Raw genomic sequence first — 20,808 nt, forward strand, 5'->3', positions numbered from 1 at the left:
TTTTTTTTTTTTTTTTTAAGATATTTTACTCATCTTTGAACACTCTAGGTTTTTTCCTATCCCTTTCAATCTGTCTGGTATACTCTTCCTTTACATCTTCCTATGGACTCACAAATCCTTTAAGTCATTCATATCCCAGATGTCATTGCTTCAGAAATAACCTTCTCTGACCAGCATGTCTCTTCTTTCTCACCCTCTGTAATTCTTCTTAGCTCTAATTTTTCCTGAAGTTATATTTAATGTGTTAACATTCTGATATTCTCTATTTTCAGTCAAGATTCATTTGGCATCAGCAGTGATATCCCTATTCTACATTCTATTCTGAATCCCACGTGGATTTCTAGTCGTTTCCTATCGATGTATGGTTGCAGCTATTATTGAATTATCTTCCCCAAAATTTTGCTTGCACATGATATCAATGATATTTTCTGCATTTAGTTGGATTTGGAATGAGCATGAATACAGGCATAGATATAAAGCCAAGAAATTGTCTTTCAAATTTCTTGGCATAGGGAAGTGAGCATTTCCACCACTGCATCTGCTTGTTGAAGCATCTCAGTTGCTACTCCATCAATTCCTAGAGGTTTGTTTTTCATCAATGTCTTCATTGAAACTTGGACTTATTGCTTCAGTAACATCTGTTCTTGATCACATGGTTGCTACCTCCTAAAATAGTTGAATTGCCCAATAATTCCTGACACAGGACTCTGTGTATTCCTTCCATCTTCTTTTGATGCTTCTTGCATCATTCAATATTTTTCCCATAGAATCTTTTAATATTGAAACTTGAGGCTTGAATTATTTCCTCATTCTTTCAGCTTGAGAAATGATGAGGATGTTCTTCTCTTTTGGTTTTCTAACACTATGCAAACATATCCAATTGTATAGATCATAACAAACTCTGGGTAACATTGAGAAGAAGAGGAATTCCTGACTTAACTGTACACATACAGAACCTGTACTCAGATCAAAGAGGCAATCATTCGAACAGAACAAGGATATACTACAAGGTTTAAAATTAGAAAAATCGTGTACCAGATTTGTATCATTTTGCCATAATTATTCAATCTATATGCTAAGCAAATAATATGAAAAGCTGGACTATATAAAGAAGAACTTGGCATCAGGATTGGAGAAAGACTCATGAACAGCCTGAGATATGCAGATGACACAACATTGATTGCTAAAAATGAAGGGGAATTGGAGCACTTATGGATGAAGATCAAAGATGTTAACCTTTAGTATGGGTTATACCTCAGCGTAAAGAAAATAAATATCCTGACAACTGGTCAATAAGCAACATCGTGATAAATGGAGAAAGGATTGAAATTGTCAAAGATTTCATTTTATTTGATCAGCAGGCAATGCCGATGGAAGCAGCAGTCAGGAAACCAAATGATGTACAGCATTGGTCAATTACGCTGCAAAAGACATCTTTAAAGTGTTAAAAAGCAAAAAAATGTCACTTTGATGATTCAGATAAGGCTGACTCATGTCACAGTCTTTTCAATCACCTCATATTCATGCAAGAGCCGGAAAATGAATAAGGAAGACTGAAGAAGAATGGATGCATTTGAATTATGATGTTGCACAGAATATTGAATATACCATGGACTGCCAGAAGAATTGAGCAAATCCATCTTGGAGGAAGTACAACCAGAATGTTCCTGAGAAGCAAGGAAAGAGACTTTGTCTTGCTTACTTTGGATATGTTATCAGGAGGGACCAATCCCTGGAAAAGACAGAATATTTAGAAAAGCAAAAAAGAGAGAGTCCCTCATGGGACTGACACAGTAGCTGCAACAACGGTCTCAAACATACTTAAATTCTGGGGATAGCACAGAATTGAGCAATGTTCCATTCTGTAATACCTATGGTCATTATGAGTCAAAGCCAACTGGGTGGCATCTAATAAGAACAGCATATTAATAGTAAATAAAGCTAATTATATTTGTTTTGTTTTCTTGTTCATTGTTTAACTGTCCACTAAACTGTAAGGATCTGGAGGACATAGATCTTGCCTGTCTTGTGTTCTCAGGGCTTAGAATTCTCTGGTGTATAGTTGATATTGAATGCATACATATATATTAAGAGAAAGTTGCAGAGTAATGGCAACTTCTCACTAGTTTGTCAACAAGAGGTATTTATGGTCACACTAGAAAGCTGAGATCTTATAAAACCTTACAAATAAATCTCTGTAGATAGGTCTCTATTTCTCCATATGCAGTTTCCATTGTTCATAAGAATTTGCTTTGGAATAGACCATACAGTGTTTTAAAGACAAAGAAATATGCCAAGTTCATAATAAAGTTCAACTGATATTTACCTTAACTGAGAACAAAAAACTTATTAGGTAATATGCATAAGGTTTGACTTATTTTCCTTAAACAATAAAGAATTGTTTAATATGTAAGTGTTCATCTAGGGAGGGTAAGTTGTTAAGATGTTGAGTGTCGTGACAACTTGGCTAGTGAGATGCGTGTTGTTGTTGTTGTTGTTGTTATGTGCCGTCGAGTCAGCCCTGACTCATAGCGACCCCTCCTTGGGTTTCCGAGGCAGTATCACTACGGAAGTAGGATTGCCCAACCTTCCTTCCGAGGAGTGGCTGGTGGGTTTGAACCACCAGCCGTCTGGTTAGCAGGCAAGTGTCTTGGCCACTATGCTACCAGAGCTCCTGAGATGCGTGTACTAAAGTATAATTAGTAACTGTCTTATTAACTATGAGCCAATAACGTCCCAAATCATTAACATCCAGGACCTTTGCCAAAGCCTTTTGTTGTTGTTGTTATGTGCTGTTGAGTTGTCTCTGACTCATAGTGACCTTATGTACAGCAGAACTGCCTAGTTCCATGCCAGCCTTACAGTCCCTACTATACCTGAGCCCATCGTTGCAGCCACCATGTAAATCCATCTTGTTGAGGGCCTTCTTCTCTTTCATTGACCCTAAACTTTACCCAGCATGACATCCTTCTCTAGAGAATGGTCCCTTCTGACAACATGACCAAAGTAGGTGAGGTGTACTCTGGCCATTCTCATGTCCAAGGAGCTTTCTGGCACACTTCTTCCAGGACAGATTAGCAGTTTTTTTGCAGTCCATAGTACTTTTAGCATTCTTCACCAAGACCACACCTCAAAAGCATCAACTCTTCTTTGGTCTTCCTTATTCATTGCTCAGCTGTCATATGCATATGAGGCGATTGAAAATACCATGGTTTGGGTTTGGTGCATCTTAGTCTTCAAGGAGATATCTTTGGTCTTCAGTGCTTGTGAGAGACCTTTTGCAACAGATTTTCCCAATGAAATATGTCTTTTGATGTCTTGACTGCTGCTTCCATTGGCATTGATTGTAGAACCAAATAATAAGAAGTCTTTGACAACTTCAATCTTTTCTCCATCTATTGTGATTCTGCTTATTGGAAGAAGTTGAAAAGTTGTAAATATTTTTGTTTTCTTTATATTGAGGTGTAATCCAGACTTTAGTTTTTAATCTTCATCAGTAAGTGCTGCAAGTCATCCTCACTTTCAGCAAGCAAAGTTATGTCATTTGTGTATATCAAGTTGTTAGTGAGCCTTCCTCCAATCCTGAAGCCATGTTCTTCATATAGTCCAGCTTCCCAAATTATTTGCTCAGTATACAGATTGAATAAGTATGGTGAAAGGATACAACCCTGACACACTCCCTTCCTGATTTTAAACCATGCAGTATCTCCTTGTTCTGTTCAAATGACAGCCTCCTGGTCTATGTACAGGTTCCTCATGAGTACAATTAAGTGTTCTGGAATTCCCATTCTTTTCAATGTTATCCAGAATTTGTTATGATCCACACAATCGAATCCTTTTGCATAGCCAATAACACATGTAAACATCTTTTTGGTATTCTTTGCTTTTAGCAAAGACCTATCTGACATCAGCTATGATATCCCTCACTCCACATCCCCTTCTGAATCCAGCTTGCATTTCTGGAAGTTCTTTGTCAATGTAGTGCTGCAACCATTTTCAAATTACCTTCACTAATATCTTGCATGTGACATCAATGATATTGTTTGATAATTTCCACATTCTGTGGGATCACCTTTTTTTTGGAATGGGTACAAATATGGATCTCTTCCAGTCAGTCAGCCAGGTAGCTGACCTCCAAATCTCTTGGCATAGCTGAATGACTGCCTCCAGCCCAAGATCCATATATTGAAAGATCTCAATGGATATTCCTTCAATTCCTGGAGCCCTGTTTTTCACCAATTCCTTCAGTGCAGCTTCAACTTCTTCCTTCAGCACCATTTGTTCTTGATCATATGCCATCTTCTGAAATGGATGATGATCTACTAATTATTTTTGGTACAGTGAATCTGTGTATTCCATCCATCTTCTTTTGATATTTCCTGCATCATTCAACATATTGCCCATGAAATATTTCAATATTGTAATTCAAGGTTAAATTTTTCTTTAGTCTTTCAGCTTGAAAAATGCCAAGCATGTTCTTACTTTTTGGTTTTCTAACTCCAACTCTTGGCATATTTCATTATAATAATCAACTTTGTCTTCTTGAGCTACTCTTTGAAGACTCCTTGTTTAGCTCTTTTATCCTTTCCATTCTTCCATTTGCTTTAGTTACCCACCATTCAAGGGCAAGTTTCAGAGTCTCTTCTGACATCCATTTTGGTCTTTTCTCCCTTTCCTGTCTTTTTAATGACCTTTTGCTTTCTTCATGGATGGTGTTCTTGATGTCATTTCACAATTCTTCTGTTTTTCGGTCATTGGAGTTCAATGCATCAAATGTATTCTTTAGATGGTCTCTAAATTCAGGACGGATATAATCAAGGGCATATTTTAGCTGTCATGGACTTATTTTAATTGTCTTCAGCTTCAACTTGAACTTGCTTATGAACAGTTGTTGGTATGTTCCATCATCAGCTCCTGGCCTTGTTTTGGCTGAAAATATTGAGCTTCCCCATCATCTTTTGCCACAGATGTAGTTAATCTGATTCCTGGGTACTCCATCTGGTGAAATCCCCATGTGTAGCTACCATTTGTGTTGTTGAAAAAAGGTATTTGCAATGAATAATCATTGGTTTTGCAAAATTCCATCGTGTGATCTCCAGCATCATTTCTGTCACCAAGGCCATATTTTCCTACTACTGGTGATTCTTCTTTGTTTCTAACTTTTGCATTACAATCACCAGTGATAATTAACACATCTTGATTGCATGTTCCTTCAATTTCAGACTGCAGAAGTTGATAAAAATCTTCAATTTGGTGGTGATGCATAAATTTGAATATTAGTAATATTAACTGGTTTTCTTTGTAGGTATATGGATATTATCCTATCACTGACAGCACTGTACTTCAGGATAGATCTTTAAACATTCTTTGTGATGATGAATGCCATGCCACTTCTCTTCAGTTTCTCATTCCTGACATAGTAGATCATGTGGTTGTCTGATTCAAAATATCCAAAACCAGTCCATTTCAGCTCACTATGCCTAGGATATCAATCTTTATGTGTTCCATTTCATTTTTGAGAACTTCCAATTTTCCTAGATTCATACTTTGTACATTCCATGTTTCAATTATTAGTAGATGTTTGCAGCTGTTTCTGCTGATTTCGAATCATGCCACATCAGCAAATGGAGGTCCCAAAAGCTTTACTCTATCCATATTATTAAGATTAGTTCTTTTCTATTCTAAGGAGGCAGCTCTTCCTAGTCATATTTTGAGTGTTTTCCAACATGAGATGCTCATATTCTGGCACTACATCAGATAATGTTTCAGGGCTACTCATAAATTTTTTCAGTAACATATCAGACAGTGTTTCACTGCTATTCATAAGATTTTCAATGGCCAATTCTTTGAGAAGTGGATGGCCTCTTCTTTCTTCCAAATCTGTCTTAATCTGGAAGCACCAATGAAACCTGTCCACCATGGGTAACCCTGTTGGCAATTGAAACACCAGTGGCATAACTTCCAGCCTCACACCAACACACAATCCACCACAGACAACAAACTGACAAGCAAGTTTGTCTCCCTTAGCTGTTCCAAACTATTCCACTCTCACTTCCCAGCTTGTCCTACATATTCCAGCCCTCTGGAATGCCAAAGCCTGAGGCATTGTATTTCATAAAGAAATGGAGTGTATTATGGATTAGACTGCATTCTTCCTCTCCAAAATATGTTGGAATCTTAACTTCTATGCCTGGAGATACAATTCTGTTTGAATACAGGTTTTCTTTGTTATGTTAATTAGATCATACTTGAGTAGAGTGGGTCCTAAATCTAATCACTTCTTAAAAAACACACTAGTTTTTATTATGATTTAGGTGAAAGTTTACAGAGCAAATCAATTTTCCATTTAACAATTCACATACATTTTGTTTATGTCATTGGTTGCAATCCCCGTAATGTAACATCACTTCTCCTACTTCATCTCTGTGTTCCCTCTTTCCATCCCTCCTTCTCTCCTAACCCTTCCTGCCTTTGAACTTTCTCCTTGGACAAATATCCTTTTGATCTCATGTGGTTGATTGTTCTAAGGGGTGTATACCTTCCTGGAGTTACTGTTCTCCATGTAGACCAGCCTATTGGTTGACTGAAATTTGAGCTATAGGAGAGAATTAAGTTCCAGGTCTGAAGTTGTGACCAAGGGCCATAGTTTCAGGGTCCTACTATCTCTATCCAACCAATAAGACTGGTCTTTTTAATGATTTTGAGTTTTGTTCCACATTTTTCTCCCACTCTGTTGATGACCTTTCAGTATGACCCTTTTCAGAGAAGTTTGTAGTGGTAGCCAGGTACCACTTAGTTCTGGTCTAAAAGTCATGTAGGTTGAGGTTTGCATGGTTCATTAGTCCTTTGGACTAATTGTGTCCATGTATCTTTGTAAATCTGATCACTTTTGAATTATAAATAGAGCATATTAAACCACACAGGGAACAAATATTGAGGAAAACAGAGGCCATGTGAGGATCATCTATAAGCTAAGGAACAAAGGAAGGAAGGAATCCCCAGGACTAATGACAAGGAAGACAACAATAGGACCAAGAGATGATGATTTGTAATTTTACCCTCTATAACAGTAAGAAAATAAATTTCTGTTCTTTAAATTCATCCACTTGTGGTATTACTGTTACAGCAGGACTAGGAAAATAAGATACCATGCTTTCAAATAAAACTTCCAAGTTTTGACAGTTATGTAAGAAAAATAATCCCAGATACATTTAAGAATGTTGTTGTGTGTCATCAAATTGATTCCAACTCAGAGCAACCCAACAGGACAAAGTAAACCTGCCTCATGGGGTTTCCTAAGCTATAATCTTTCTGGGAATAAATTGTCAGGTCTTTTCTCCTATAGAGTGGCTGGTGGGTTTGAACCAAAAATTTTTCTATTAGGAGCCAAGTGCTTAATCACATGTAAGAATAGCTATGTGAAAATAGCTATGGAATGTGAAATAGTTGGGTGATTTTTATTTGATTATTTCTTTGATCCACATGCTTGTCAAGAATGACAACAACCTCTCTTTCCCCACCTCCTCTATATACCACCCCAACATACACCATGGACCTCAAAGATGATTTCTACTTCCTCTGTCCAGATGAAGAGAAGGTCAAAATTCCTGTTGCCTGGAACGGCCTTAACCAAGGGGTGGGGGGTGTCAATGACACACTCTGTCTGGAGACTCCTTTGCCCCATGAGTAGCCACCCATGTCAAAAAATCACAAAAAAAGATTCAAGGTGCTCTTACTAGTGACATATATTTTTTTCTAATTTTTTTGAGATTACAATGACCTCATTATTTGTTTTACTAATATAAAGATGTCTGTCTGTGTTTTAAATTGTGAAAACATATTACTAATGTTATTAAGCAGTTGTACATTTATTCCTGAAGATTATTCACTGGGTTGGTACATATTATTTTTGTTATTGTTATTGTTAGGTGCCCTTGAGTCAGCTCCAACTCACAGCGACCCTATTTATAACAATGAAACACTGCCCAGTCATGTGCCATCCTCACAATCCTTGCTACACCTGAGCCCATCACTGCAGCCACTGTGTCAATCCATATTGTTGAGGGTCTTCCCCTTTCCACAGACATTCCACTTTACTAAGCATGACATCCTTCTTCAGGAAATGTTTCCTTCTCACAACATGACCAAAATAGATGAGATGAAGGCTGGCCATTCTTGCTTCCAAGGAGCATTCCAGCTATACTTCTTCCAAGACATATTTGGACCACTTATATATCCCTAAGAATTTAAAGAACAAACCTGCAGCAAAGACTTTGGGGGCAGAGAAATCTGGGCTCAAATCTCAGTTCTATGACTTCTTGGCTGTGAACTTGGGCATATTACTTAACCTCCTCTGTCTCAGTTGTTCATCAGTAAAATGTAGATAATAAGGGTATACATTTCAAAGGCTATGCTGAAGAAAAAAGTGAGATAATATATGTAAAGGATTTAGCAAAATCCCTGGAGCTTTAACAGTTACTTGATCAGGTCTTTTATAAGCAAAGGGCTGTGTTAAGAATGAAAAGAGGGAAGTGCTATGCCTAAGGAAAAGAAGTTGTAGAAGTTGCTAGATAGGTGAAAAATGAACTGGAATATAGGGAGGTATAATAAAATAAACTAATATACACTGATTCACTTATAAAATTCACTTTACCTACAAACATAATAAACTTATACAACTCACCTGTTTTAGTTTCAAAACAAAATGTGGTAGTATACTATTGTAATACTGAACATAACATATAAGAAAAAAGAAAGGAAAGAAGCATGAAACAGAAACAAAGTTTCAGTCTCTCTCCATTGCGAATAATGTTGGCTGTTGGTTTTGCATAAATGCCCTTTATTATGTTGAAGAATGTTTCTTCTATTCCTATTTTGTGAGAGTTTTGATACGGAATGGGTGTTGGATTTTATCAAATGCCTTTTCTGCGTCAATTGATATGATCATGTGGTTCTTCTTTGTTTTTTTTTATGTGGTGGATGACTTTGATTGAGAGAGGGAGAGGGAGAGGGAAAAAAGAGAGAGAGAGGGAGGAAATAAGCAGGATGGAAAGAGAGAAAGAAAGTAAGGGTTGGCTCTGGCAACTGGGACACTAAGGAGGAAATGGAATTTTGAAACAGTTACACTCTCCAAAGGTTCAATGATGTGTAAATATTTTTCCCCCCACTCTTTCTTGTTCCATCTTATATCCACATTCTTTTCTGATCTGCCTTACTTGTTGGTCTCACTCTCTCCTACCTCCATCTTTCTCTGTAAGACAAGAAAGATGCACCTGCAGAGGGGGAAGATGGAGTCATACCTGTAGCCCACACATTTGTTCCCTCTAGCATCTTAATTCCTGAAAACTAGGTGTAGCCAGTAGAAACAGTGTTACTGGAGTTGTAAACAGCTGAGGAGGAAAAATAAGTTACCATATTTAGTGGTGGTGGAGAAGAAGAATAGATTAAACAGCTGGGAAAAATAAATGAACCTGCCTAGCTAGCAAGGCGATTGAGAGATAAAGAAGCAGAAACCTCATTACCAATACAAAAGAGAGCAGCAGAGAGAAGGAGGAAAAAAAAAATCCATCACAGAACCTACAGAGGTTTTGTTGTTATTATGTGCCGTGGTGTCGGACCCAATTCATAGTGACCCTTCCTTGGGTTTCTGAGGCAGTAACACTACAGAAGTAGATTGCCCCATCTTCTTCCGAGGAGTGGCTGGTGGGTTTGAACCGCCAGCCTTCTGATTAGCAGTCAAGTGCCTTAGGCACTATGCTATCAGAGGCTTTGGAGACTCCAAATACCCACATCAAGAATTTCCAATGGTAATCTTGGGAGTTGAGCTAAGTGAGTAGATAACCCTACTATTCTGGTTACCTAGTGCCACTCTGACAAGAATATATACCACAAATGGGATGGCCTTAACAAATAGGAGTTTATTCTTACAAGTTGGAGGCTTTAAGTCCAAGTTCAAAGTGCCAGGCTCTAGGGGCTGGGTGAAAGCCCCTCAACCTTGGGGCATAACTCTGCCTCCTACTCCCGGCCCACTGGGGCTAAAGGTGTTTCTTCACTCCGACAGCTGCTGGCTGCTGAGGATGAGAAACCCCAATGTTGACAAGTAAAAAGGCACAGTCCCGATGTTACCAAACACACAGCGTGCCATTAACTCAAGTCCATTGTAAGTCCCAAGGTCAGCAGAGCATGGCAAGTTGCTGAATAATGACATGGCTACACACAGGGTCAAGCATGCCATATGCTAGAGACCATTCCTCAAGGTTTCTGCTTACATACAGGAAGCAGACCACATTCCCTAAGATAGCTACTCAGCTATTTATCGTAGATAAGTTGACTGCCAGTCTCATCATTGGGAATAACTACCACCAACTGCCCAGCCACTCAACCAGGCCCAGACAAGTTGACACACAAACATAACTACCACACTTACTGAGAAACAGAAATGAAACCCCCTTGAATTGGGCTGCCAGGGAGTTCAAAAAGGAGAAGGGGAAAGGAGGAAACTTAGTGCAAGCAGGTGGGCCCTGGGGCAAGCTAATCATGGTGGGCTGGGATTCAACTCTTTTACAACCACTTTTTAGCACAGACAAGACCAGGGAGTTGAGTTTCTGTGGCTTCCAGACTCAAGTAGAAAGCAGTGGCCCTCAACCATTGGGGTCTCTTTCTATTTTGAACTGCAGGCCTGTGATTGACAACAAAACATCACCAGTAGGAGCCATCCCAAGAAGACTCAATCCAAACTCTCAGAGCCAGCAGCAACTGTGCATATGCAGAAAACGGGGACTTGTTAATGGCACCTTATTTATTTATTTATTTATATTACTTTTCTTTTTCCTTTTTCCCCTTCCTTTTTCCCCTTCTCCCCTGCCTCATGTAAAAGAAGGACCACATTAACCCACCACAATACCTCATTGTCCCAACTCCAAATTTGCTTCATGACAAACAGAGACTTACATCCATATCCCCAACAGTGATTCCACCAACTCAAAGAAAACTGAAGAGCAACCCAGTACATCTGAATTAATAACCAAAATGTATACCTGTTCCACACCTGAAAATATACTTAAACATAAAATCACAGTGAAACAAATCAATACACAATTAATAGTTAAAGACAACAACTTCAAAATGTCTAGAAAACAACAGACAACCTCAAAAACAAAACAAAACAGAACAAAACAAACAAACAAACAAAAAGCAGGACAAGACAATAGAAATAAAACCCTAGGCTAAAGAATTATCTTTCACAGAAGAACAGGCAATAGAATTATCTGAAAAGGAGTTCAGAAGATATGTATATAGAAGTCTACAAGAGCTCAAGGAAACCACAAACAGAATCAAGAAGAACACAGACAGTTCCCTGGAATAATTCAGGAAAACCATTCAAGAACAAAATAACAAGATAAATACACAATTAGAACTCACACAAAACCAGCAGTTAGAAATCCAGAAGATAAACACTAATATTATAGAGTTAGACAGCACTGTGGAAGGACAAAAGTGTAGACTAGAACTGGCTGAAGAACACATTTCCCAACTAGAAGGTAAATCCTTTGATGTCAGCCTGTATGAAGAAAAAATTAAAACGAAGAAACAAAGATTTCAGAGAAATAAAGGGAACCTAATATGGGATGACATGAAAAGAAACAACATATGTCTCATTTGAATTCCAGAACAAGAGAAGGCAAAAAACAAAACAAAACAAAACAAAACAAAAAAACACTGAGAAATTGTGGAAGACTTCCTAAGAGAAAATTTTCTCCATATCACAAAGGAAGAAAAGATATCTGTCCAAGAAGCTCAGCAAACCCCATATAGGATAGATCCCAAGAGAAAGTCACCAATATATATCATAATCAAACTCTCCAAAACCAAAGACAAAGAAAGAATCTTGGGTGCAGCTCAGGAAAAAAGAAATGTCACCTACAATGGAGAAGCATTAAAGTTAAGTTCTGATTACTCAGCAGAAACCATGCAGGCAAGAAGGCAATGGGACAGGATATATAAAACATGAAAGGAAAGAACTTCCAACCAAGAATTCTATGTTCAGCTAAATTGCCCATCAAATATAAGAGTGATATCAAGACATTCTCAGACAAACAGAAATTAATGGAATTTGTGAAAACCAGACCAACCCTACAATAAATGTTAAAGGGAGTTCTTCCAATAGAGAACCCACAACAGAGAACAATAAATTAAAATCAGGACATTTGATATCAACACTTAAAACTGAACCAGAAATAGATGCTCAAAATAAGCTCATAAAACACTGTACACAAAGAAACAAGAGATTCAATCTGCATATGACACCAGCAACAAAACAGAGGGAATAAAAGTTCTAATTACAAAACTTTCAAATGGAGAGGAAGATAGGACAATGTCTTTATAGAACTGACTATTCTAAAATTAAGGAGACAAGAATTCACTTCAGGGTAACCATAAAGAAAATTAACACTCACCTTAAGAAAACTCAGAAAGAAGAAAAACATAGGGGCTTAGTAAGCACAAACCCAACAATAAAGAAGAAATACTTGATAACAAAATGAGTTTAGCACAGAAAAATATTTGGACCAAGGGAAACATCAAAAACATAACTAAAAACATAATAGAATGACAGCAATAAATTCATATCTATCACTAATTACACTCAATATGAACAGACTAAATGCCCCAGTCAAGAGAAAGAGAGTGTCAGATTAGATAAGAAAAGAAGACCCATTGATATGCTGCCTACAAAAGACCCATCTTAGCACAAAGATCAAAACAAATTTAAAAAATATATAACAAGCAAATGGTAATCAAAAAAGAGCAGGAGTGGGAATATTAATATCTGATAAAATAGAGTTCAAGGTGAAAAACAGCATAATGGACGAAGGACACTATATGATGCTAAAAGTGTCAAGTGACCAAGAAGATATTACCATAATAAATATCTATGCACCCAATGAAAGTGTCCCAAAATACATTAAGCAAATATTAACTGAATTGAAAGGAAAAATAGATAATTTTACAATAGTAGTAGGAGACTTTAACATACCACTTTCAAGGAGGGACAGGTCAACTAGAAAAAAGCTCAACAAAGATACAGAAGAACTCAAAAACACAATCAACCAACTCGAACTCATAGATATATACAGAGAACTCCACCCAATGAAACCACAATACACATTCTTCTCCAGAGCACATGGATCATTCTCTAGAATAGGCCATATATTAGGATACAAAACAAGCCTCAATAAATTAAAAAAGATTGAAATACTACAAAGCACCTTCTCAGACCACAATGCTATAAAGTTAGAGGTCAACAATAGGAAGATCAAGGAAAATATATAAAAAATGTGGAAATTGAATAATACATGGGTCAAAAACTACTGGGTAACAGAAGAAATAAAGTGTAAAATAAAATAAAATAAAAAAATTCCTAGAAACATATGAGAATGAAAATATATCTTACCAAAACCTATGTGACACAGCAAAAGCAGTACTCAGAGGCCAACTTATAGCAATAAATGCACACATCAAAAAAGAGGAAAGAATTACAATCAAACCCTTAACTCAACAACTCCAACATTTAGAAAAATAGCAAAAAAAAAAAAAAAAGAAAAAGAAACCTATAGTATCCATAAGTAAGGAAATAATAAAGATCAGAGCAGAAATAAACTGTTGTTGTTGTTGTTATGTGCCGTCGAGTCGGCCCCGACTCATAGCGACCCCTCCTTGGGTTTCCGAGGCAGTATCACTACGGAAGTAGGATTGCCTAACCTTCCTTCCCAGGAGTGGCTGGTGGGTTTGAACCGCCAGCCTTCTGGTTAGCAGTCAAGTGCTTTAGCCAGTATGCTACCAGAGCTCCTAAACAAAAAAAATAGAGAAAATCAACAAAACAAGAAGGTGGTTCTTTGAAAAGATTTAAAAAATTGCCAAACCACTGGAAAGTTTAACAAAAGAAAAGGAAGAGAAGATGCAAATAACAAGAATAATAAACAAAAAGGGCAACGTCTCAACAGAACCACTGAAATAAAAAAGATATTGACAGAATATTATGAAGAACTGGACTTCAACAGATTCGAGAATGTAGAAGATATGGACAAGTTTTTAGAAATGCAAGACCTACCTAAACTATCTCTGTTGAAGATAGAAGACATGAACAGACTTGTAACAAGAAAAGAAATTGAGCAGGTCATTAAAAACTCCCCACAAGAAAAAGTCCTAGCTCAGATAGCTTCATTGGAGAATTTTACCAAATGTTCATGGAAGATTTGACATTTACACTAATAAAACTATTCCACAACATAAAAATAGATGGAATACTCCCAAATTCATTTTATGAAGCAAGTATAATACCTTTACCAAAGCCAAGGAACCAACCCCCAAAAAGATACCACTGAAAAGGGAAACTGCAGGCCAATATTCCTCATGAATATAGACACAAAAATCTTCAACAAAATCCTAGCCAACAGAATCCAACAACATATGAAAAAAAAAAAAAATATATATCATGGCCAAGTGGAATTGGCCTAGTATGCAAGGATGGTTCAACATCAGATAAACAATCAATGTAATCCACCACATAAACAAAACAAAAGAACCATATGATTATATCATTTGATGCAGAAAACACATTCAATAAAATCCAATGCCCATTCCAATTCAGAAATCTCAGCAAAATAAGGATAGAAGGGAAATTCCTCAACATTATAAACAGCACACACACAAAGCCAACATTCAACATTATTGTTAATGGAGAAACACTCAAAGCATTCTCCTTGTGAACAGGAACAATTCAGTGATGCCCTGTATTAACCCTTCTATGTAACATTTTATTGGAAGTCCTAGCCATGGCAATAAGGCAAGAAAGAGAAACCAAAGGCATCCAAATTGACAAAGAGGAAGTAAAGCTCTCTCTATTTGCAAATAACATGATTCTATACAAAGAAAACCCAAGAGACTCAGCAAAAAAGTTACTGGAACTAATAGAGAGGTTCAGCACAAGGTCAACATATAAAAATCATTTGGATTCCTCTACATCAACAAAGAGGCCTCTGAAAAGGAAATAAGGAAAACAATGCCATTTATAGTAACCTCAAAAAGATAAAATATCTAGGAATAAATCTTACCAGAGACACAAAAGACTTATACAAAGAAAACTACAAAACATGACTACACCACAAGGCATTTACAAAAATGGAAGAAGCTGGCTTGTTCATGGATAGGGGTACTGAATATTGTGAAAATGTCAGTATTACCCAAAGCAATCTACATATTCAACCCAATCCCGATCCAGATCCCATGAACATTTTTTTAAGGATCTGGAAAAACCAATTATTAACTTCATATGGAAAGGAAAGAGACCTCAGGTAGGCAAAGCACTGCTGAAGAAGCAAAAGAAAGTGGGAGGTCTAACTATTCCAGATCCACTCCCAGATCTACAAACCTACTATACAGCCACAGTAGTTAAAACAGCATGGCATTAGTACAATGATAGACAGACAGACCAATGCAACAGAATAAAAAACCTAGAAATAAACCCATTCATGTATGGACAGGTGATCTTTGACAAAGAATCAAAACCCATTAAATGGGGGAAAAGAGAGCTTCTTTAACAAATGGTGCTGGCAAAATTGGATATCCACTTGCAGAGAAATGAAACAAGACCAATACCTTACCCCATACACAAAAACAAACTCAAGTTGGATCATAGACTTAAATGTAAAACCCAAAACTATAAAGCTCATCAAAGATAAAATAGGGGCAAATCTTGGGGCCCTGATTTATGGCATAAATAGACTATCAAGTATAACCCAAAATGCACAGGCAGTGGAAGAGAAGCTAGATGACTGGAACCTTTTAAAAATTAAATTCTATGTGCATCTAAAGACTTCTCCAAAAGGGGGGAAATAGAACATACAGATTTCCAGAAAATATTTGACTATGACATATCTGACAAAAGACTTATCTCAAAAATTTATAGAAAACTTCAGTATCTCAACACCAAAAAGACAAACAACCCAATTCAAAAACGGGCAAGGGACATGAACAAAGAATTCACTAAAGATGATATACTGGTGGCCAGCAAACATGAGGAATGTTCATGATCATTAGCCATTAGAGAAATGCAAATCAAAACAACAATGAGATATCATCTCACTCCATCATTAAGAACAAAGTTTAACAAGACAAAAAATAACAAATGCTGGTGAGGTTGTGGAGAGATTGGAACTCTCATACTCTGCTGGTGGGACAGTAAAATGATACAACCATTGTGGCAAATGGTATGGTGTTGCCTTAAAAAATTGTAAATAGAAATACCATTTGATCCAGCAATCCCATTACTAGCAATATATCCTAAAAAGGTGAGAGACAGGACATGAACAGACATATGCACACCCATGTTCACCACAGCACAATTCACTATAGCAAAGAGATGGAAACAATCTAAATGCCCATCAACTGATGAATGGATAACCAAATTATGGTTCTTTCACACAATGGAATATTATGCTACATTAAAGAATAATAAAGAATACATGAATCATCTCACAAAGTGGATGAATCTGGAGGACATTATGTTTAGTGAAATAAGTCAATTGCAGAAGGACAAATATTGTCTGAGCCCATTATTGTAAAAAGCTAAAGAAGGGTTTGCTTAGGGAAGAGAACTGTCTTTGTAGGTTACCGGGGATGGGAAGAAGAGGAGAGAAAATTTCGGACTAGTTGGGGGATACATGTTGATTTGGGTAAGGGGAGGGACGATATGGAAAGTGTCTGTGACCAGCATGATAACATTGGGGAAAGGAAGGGCACTGAAATATGCACATAAAATGTAGGCAACAGAGGCAAATACTAGCATATGCACAATACTGCATTACAACTAACACCAAATACCACGCTACAGATAAATGCATAGACAACTGAAATTAGATGGAGGTCAGCGAACAGGAATGTACCTTAGACCAATTGTAGATTTAGCTGAAGATAATCTTGGAAAGATATTAGTGATACAAAATAACCACAATCATTACAGAAGCAATTGAAGACAGAGCTGGAGTAATCCCTCAGAGACAGCTAAACACCTTGAGAGAGAGAACCAGCAGGTCTGTCAACTCAGGACCATAGTATTGGGGGACACCAAGCTCAATTAGTATGACATAGTGCATAAAAACCTTGTTCCACAACCTTGCTGGTCTGATAGAGCCTAATCGAACCACTCAGACTATGGCCCCTAGCTGCCCCTCAAGTCTGGAATTGAACCCACTCTTGTTGCTTGCAGCCAAACAAAAGACAAGCATATGAGCTGAACATTTACATTGTGTAGATACAATCTTTGGGGAGATCAATTATAGGAGAACAGAAGGACAGTGTATGGACAGGGAGACAGCTCAGGGGGCAGGAGTGCATGGGAGAGGAGGATACAGGGAAGAGGTAACTATGGGAAGAAAGTGAGAGGGGAGTTGTTGCATTGTGGTAAATTGTAGTCAGTGTTGTGAGACAAAGTGTATGTGAGCTGCTGCTGCAAAGTGAATTTGCTCTGTAAACTTTCACCCAAATCACAATAAAAATTTAAAAAAAAAATCTTTTTCTACAACCCGCTACCTGATGAGTAGCGACTGGGGACTATGGCTCTGAGATAACCTTAAGGCCTCAGATGGGACTCACTCCCAAGGATTGGCTCTCAGACCAATAGTAGAAAGACTTACATGCAGAACACCCAACCCAGGGGGATGCACTCTACAGAGACATACCCCTGGGAGCAATTGGCCATGCTCCCAGAGAGCATTGGGAATGCTCCCAGAGGGAAAGCTGGATAGACAAGAGTGCATAGTTAAGAAGGGCACAGGCGGTGGGGGAATGTCACAGGGAAGGGAGCATAGGGGAGTGGATTAGGGTTGAGGTGGTAATCGGGGCATGAAATCAAATGTACATGGACTGCTGAATGTAAAACAAATTTTGCTCTGTAAATTTGCATCCAAATCACAATTAATTAAAAAGAAAAGAAAAGAAAGATGCTTCTGAAAGGCTCAGAGCATGATCCAAAAGGAAGAGAAATCATCCGTTTTCCATAATTCCTGTGTCAAATGGAGGCATCTGAAGAATCTCTACTTGAGTCATGTGCCCCAAATTTACATCAGTCACTGGGCACAAGGAAGCAGGCTGCCCTCTTGTCCAGAAGTGAGTCACATGCCTACCGGTTGCACCAGGGTGTAAGAATCCCTGATTGGTCAGGTCTGAGCAACAGGCTCAACCTGGGCAAGGGTAGAGTAAGGTAGTATGATGGATTGTGCTGCCAAAACCAAATGAGACAACAGGATGAAGATGGGGATAAAAGGCAGATAAAACATGCTCACGTCAGGTAAGTATTTGCAAATGGCCCATTTTGAAAATGACTGGACACAATATACTTAATTAAATTTCCCAGAGTCTCCAGGCTTGTTAGTGGTAGAGTCGAGATTCAATCCCAGGTTGAAGTCATTGCAAGGCTTATTCCAGTACAGTATAAGAAAAAAATGTTTGTCTTTCAAAAGCAATTTATCTTTACAAAAGAAGTAACAATTTTTAAGAAAAATTTTATTTTCTTCCATGTAGCATATGTCTCAATAAGCTGAAATTTTGAAATGAAAGTCAGTTTTATATTGTTTCACCTATGATATGTGTTGCATTGTTATCTGGAAATGACATGGGATTTTCCTAGTGGATTTAGAGAATTACCCAGTTAACTGGAAGTTACACAATTTACTAACTTGATTGTTCTCCCACCAAAAAGAGTCAAGCCTACCATGAAAACACACAATAAGGGGTCCACATCTCAGTCATTTAAAGAAAGAAAAAAAGCAAGAGAAGGAATTTAAGAGATCATCAAAACACAATGTAAGCAGCCTGCAATAAAAAGGATTGTAGGAGTGGAAACATCCTCCCACAAATCATACTCTACTGGGCTTATTGCTTATCTCCCGGGGATATTCCTCAAAATGATGCAAGACTCACATGTATTAAAAGTCTGGCTTCTCAATGATCCCAGTTAGGAAATGGGGGGTAGTGGAAGAAGTGCTTGGTTCTCCTAAGCAGCATCTTTCTGTAGCTTGTCTGAGGAAGAGATGGCATCTTTGTCAAGTGTGGTGTCTGAAAGCTCAGAACAAGAAATGTACTAGCTTGCTCAAAAGGCTAAATAATGGGTCAAATCTAAGAAAGTAGGTTTCACGTAACAAGACTAATTGTTTTGAGCACTTCTGTGAGCAGGTACTGTTGTAGTCCCTTTTCAAATGTTATCTTTTAGTCCTCACTATAATAGCAAATATAAAGGTGATTGCCTCAATGATAGAAAAGAAGATAGACTCAGAAGTTTGCAGATGGATCTAAATCATCTTCATCTAAAAAGTAGGCATTTTTCTCTACACTAGTACAGCAGTTTGTGTACTTGGGCTTTATGTCCAGTGATGGTCAAGATAAGACCAGTGAGTTGAAGCAGGGTTCAATGAGTCAAGAGTATAAAGAGACTGCCAAAACTAGACATTACTGTTTTGAGTTGGGCCACTAATTTGAATAAAATGAAGGAAGTCATAGTCATGAATAAAGTCAAACTCTCTCTGGAGTTTTATTTCATATCTGGATGCCACTTTTGGAAGGAATGGGATGTGTTTGATGTGGGTATCACAAAATAAGTCAATGTTTTAACTCTCTACTGCTTCTGTAAGAGAAATAATCTCAAGGGGTCACCTTAAAAAACAGAAAGTTATTTCCTCAGAGTTCTGGAAACTAAAATTCCAAATAAGTGCTTTGGCCATATTGATTCATAGCTTGTCAGAAGCCCTTGGTATCCCTGGGTTCTTGGCAATCCTCATGTGGCATGTGTCTTCCTCTATGTGATTTCTTGGCTTTATATCTATGCTGCTCCTTATGTAACTTAGAAGTGATTAGGTTTAGGATCCAAGGAGGGGTCATTGGTATGACCTCAACTGACTGACTGATTATATTACATCAAATTGTGGAAAAGTGATTACATTACATTGTATCCACAGGTACAGATGTCAGCATTTCAATACATATTTTGGGAGGACACAATTCAATGCATAATAGTCACAATTGTGAGGTAGGGATACATACTCTGAGCGACAGGAGGTAGAGCATTGAAAAGCAGAGAAACACTGGAAAGAGCTATTATGGACAGAAAATTATGATAAAAGAAAAATGACAGCCACCTGTAGCAAGGCAAATAAAGTCTTCTCTATGGACCAAAAGGGATAACCCTGGAAAAGCACCTTTGACAACTAATGGTCAGACATGCACAGAATTTTGCAATAGCGACTAGGCAGCTATTATGACACAGCAGTTAAGAACTTTCCCTCTGAATCTAGGTGCCCTGAATCCAACACTTACTAGCTGGGTGACACTGGGCAAAGTACTCAACCTTTCTCTTATCAGTAAAAGTGAATAAGTAAGTTGTTGTTGTTAGCTGCTATTGATTTGGCCCCCAACTCATGGTGACAATGAAACTAATGTTACACAGTCCTTCACCATCCTCATGATTGGTTTTGGATTGAAACTTTGTGATCCACAGGATATTCATTGGCTGTTGTTTGGAGGAAATCATCAGGTCTTTCTTCCTAGTCCATCATAGTCTGCAAGTTCTGCTAAAACCTGTTCAGCATCACACAACATGCAAGTCTGCGTAGTGGCTGTTCATAAGATGCATTAGCCAGGAACTGAACCCAGATCTCCCTATGAAAGGTGAGGATTCTACCACTGAAGCACCAATGCCCGCTATAAGTAAGTCAGTGCTATTTTTTTTTATCCCATCCCATAAGATTTTTTTTTTTTTTT

The sequence above is a fragment of the Orycteropus afer genome, unplaced genomic scaffold (genome assembly GCF_000298275.1).
Source record: "Orycteropus afer afer isolate SDZICR_OR568_19922 unplaced genomic scaffold, OryAfe1.0 scaffold00236, whole genome shotgun sequence".
NCBI classification, from domain to species: domain Eukaryota; kingdom Metazoa; phylum Chordata; class Mammalia; order Tubulidentata; family Orycteropodidae; genus Orycteropus; species Orycteropus afer.